The following is a 3,848-nucleotide window of genomic DNA, read 5'->3' as shown; positions in this document are numbered from 1 at the left end:
TTTTGGATGTAATAAACCATATTGGATATTTGGGTGACTTGGATTCAATCACAGGTAATGCCCACTCTTCCATCATCAGCTGTCTAGATATCACACAGTAGGTCTCTCTTTTGATATTCATTCTTATCCATCAATTCCTCCCTATTCCATCTACCAATTCAGACTTCTCTTATTGGAAAATAAACTTCAAGGACTACAGTTCTACTATTTAATAGACCATAAGTATAGTTTGCATGAAATGTGATTAGAGAAGGCATCTCAATTAGATTCCATCTTATTATACATGTGAATGACATATGTTATCCATTGGAAATATTAGAACAAATGAGTAAAGATCAAATGAATAAGAAAACTATTAGAAATAGTTTTTGTACATGCTGAGGAGCAATCTTTTAATGCAAGACTACATGCATTCCTAGAAAAGAATTTGCTATTGTGTTTGAAACTGCAGAGGGACCGGATTTCTCATAACGGGTCATTACTGCCTCCATTTATAGTGATACATATACTAAAAGGCGGCATATTCAGCCTTTATAGTCTGACTTGACTATTGTCTCTAGTAATACAAACAAGAGACAGCAGGCAAACCAGGGATCAGAAAAATGTTAGTCTCAAAACTATATGCTTAGTTTAAAAGTTTATGTAACTTTCTTCCTTCCTTTCTTCCTCCTTCCCTCCCTTCCTCCCCTCCCTCCCTCCCTCCCTCCCTCCCTTCCTTCCTTCCTTCCTTCTTTCCTTCCTTCCTTCTTTCCTTCCTCCCTTCTTTTGGAGGTGATGGTGAGGTCATTGGAGAGAGAAATCATAATCTGCAAAATGGTTTCCATTGTTCTGTTTTCTTGTTGTTTTGATATTTGTGTTGACATTTAAATTAGTTTGCTATGGATGGCCCTGATTATTTTGTTTTTCAAACTTTGGTATTTATTTATTTATTAGAGTTAGAAGTAAAATGAAAATCTTTAGTAAAAAAGAATTCATTATAGGTAGGATGAAGTCTCAAGATAAAACAAAGCAGAATTTTAGACAACTGTAAAACCGTAACACTAGATATGAAAAATAATATTTGTGTTTGATTTTTAAAATTGATTTGATTTATTTATATATTGAAAAAGTAATTATCGAACTATCCCTGAGTGCCAGGTACTGCATTAAGGCGTTGGATGTATCACTATCAATAAGGTAAAATTTCTCTCTGAGAAAAGTACATATTCTATAGGCAGAAGACATACAATAGTCAGACAAGCATGCCAAGAGCCTGGCAAGTGCTATAAAAACTAACAACAGCAATAGGATAAGGAGAATGGACTAGAAGGGGGTATGTAACAGCATTTGTTTTCTAAAAAAGGGAAAATGATGAGATCCAAACAAATCTAAAGGAAGTAAGGAGGGCGTGCTAGCAAGAGGGAAGAGAATGAGCAGAGCTCTGGCGCAAAGTGAGGAAGCCGGGGCTGAAGGGGAGAAGCAGGCCAGGGATAGTTGGTATCCTAGGCAGAGATGAGGCCAACGTGATGGTAGTGGAGGCCCAGACCACATGGGATTTTGCCGGCATGACAAAGATTTTTGCTATAACTCAGTATATGAGAACTACTGAAAGATTGATTGAGGATGATGATTGTATTTGATACTGTGAAATGATCTTTGTCTGAGACACAGATCTATATTTTCCACCACAAGTAGAGATATAATAATCAACTTGCTAGAGTCAAAAATTTTAAACGTGTTAGAAAAACCTCCAGATAGAATTTATTATTTATTAGATCTCTGTCTTCCTAAAATATTCAGACTAAATATATCATCAAGGGTGGTGCCTGGGGCTCAAAGAATAGGGCGCCGGCCCCATATGCTGGAGGTGGCAGGTTCAAACCCAGCCCCAGCCAAAAAAAAAAAAATCATCAAAAAAGAATTTTTTTTCTTGTCACAGTGTCGCATATGCTGGTGCTAGAGGTAGCAGATAGTAAAATTACCATTCTCTTAGAATGGTCTTGATGGTTATTTGAATGATTTCCTTTATGATTCTATTAGAATGAGATTTTAGGAGAATATGCTGGTTACTAGATTGTTTTCTTGATTAAAATATTATGAAAATATTCAAATTGCATTTTAGAAGCTACATATTAAGATATTGTGGTGAAACATTACCTTTCCACAGTTAAGGCAGAAAGGCTTTTTATCAAAGACATCTTTAGGGTTTCAGATATTTTGCACAATGTCAAATACTCAAAATTGATTACACATTAAGATTACTATATACAAGATTTATTAAACCTACATACATTTATAAGTTGGTCAGAGTTAAATGATTTCTTATTTTACAAAGATTCTTTTTTATTATTTTCAATTGATGCATTATTTACTCCCCCAAATCATTTCTGTTTATCTATAAAAAAGAAGTCTATTTAGATATGATCTTATATTGGCGTATAACTGATTCAGCATAGGAGAAAAGAAAAAAGGAAGTCAAAGCAGTTTTGCTGGCTTTGCCTTTGAAATACTATAATAAATTTAAGACTGAGGATTGAGAGTGGCAATCAGAAATTACGTGGACTCTTTTAAGCTGAGTTATATTTCACTGACACAATCCAACAGGCTAGGTTAATGGAGTAAATTTATAATAACTAGTTGCTGCTATATCAGTTTTAATATTCACACTCATTTTGAGAATTTGATATATCCCAGCTCTCAAAGGTATACTTATAATTATGCTTTTGAGATGCTCAAGTGCTTTATCACAGAGGGACTCTTAAACTCCAATGTGAGAAGGTTAATTATTTAGAATATCCTTGAAAACATTCTCTGGTATGAGTGGATTACATGAAGATACCTTGAAGTGACTACAGAAGTCCCAAGAAAGATAAATGTGAAAATCAGTGATTTGTCTATACTGAGTCTCAGAGGACTGCTTTAGAATATTAATGATATTAGCTGCTAATCCTGTTTCCAGAAACTGTTTAAAAATCTTATTTCTCCCTCTAACAATGCTGGAGGATTGTGGCTTAAATTGAGCTAAATTTTTGAATTTCCTGACTTTTATTATGAGATTAATCCACAGAAAGTCATTTGGTGATAAATAAACATGGCTTACCTGTCATGGGGTCTTTCATATATAATTCTATAATTTCGAGACTGTTAAATAATTATAACCAGGGGATGTTATTATTTTGAATTGCTTTTTAGAATACTTTTAGATTTGGACTATCCTCTATGTTATGAAAGTCTCATGAGAGAAAAAATTTGTATAATTTCATAAGCTTAAATTGGGGAGATATTTAAGTTTCAGTAGTTTATGTCCTTGCCCACTCATTAGATGTCTAAGAAATATTAATAAATAGATATTCCTGGATTAAAGAAATTCATTGCTAAATCCCTATTTAAATTTTTCTGGTTTAAAGATAAGCTTTCTTCATTAAAGAAAAATTTTTCTAAAAATACAAAATTTGCTTTCATGATTCTATGTTAACAACATTGAAGCCTGCTATTTTCCTCCTCAGACATCCTAGATTTTAATTTCTTTGTTTCCAGTGTTATCAATGATCTAAAGAAAAGGGGTCCTTTCTCACTCTCAGGATCCCCTATCCAAGGAATCCTGGTTCTTCCCAGAATTGCCTAGCAGTGATTACAACTCACAGTTGAACCTGGCTTGGTCTAGGTAGCAGCAGACTGCGTGATACAACTCAGTTAGACAATAGCTTATATATTATATTATATTCTTACAGAATTTTAATATGATTTTTTTCAGAATCTTTTAAAAAATTAAATTATAGCTGTGTACCTTCATGTAATTATGGGGTACAATGTGCTGGTTTTATATGCCATTTGAAATATTTTCATCAAACTGGTTAACAAAGCCTTCA

Source organism: Otolemur garnettii, unplaced genomic scaffold (assembly GCF_000181295.1).
Source record: "Otolemur garnettii isolate 467f Iridium unplaced genomic scaffold, OtoGar3 scaffold00100, whole genome shotgun sequence".
NCBI classification, from domain to species: Eukaryota; Metazoa; Chordata; class Mammalia; order Primates; family Galagidae; genus Otolemur; species Otolemur garnettii.
The sequence above is the reverse complement of the archived record's forward strand: the minus strand, read 5'-3'. Positions refer to the sequence as shown.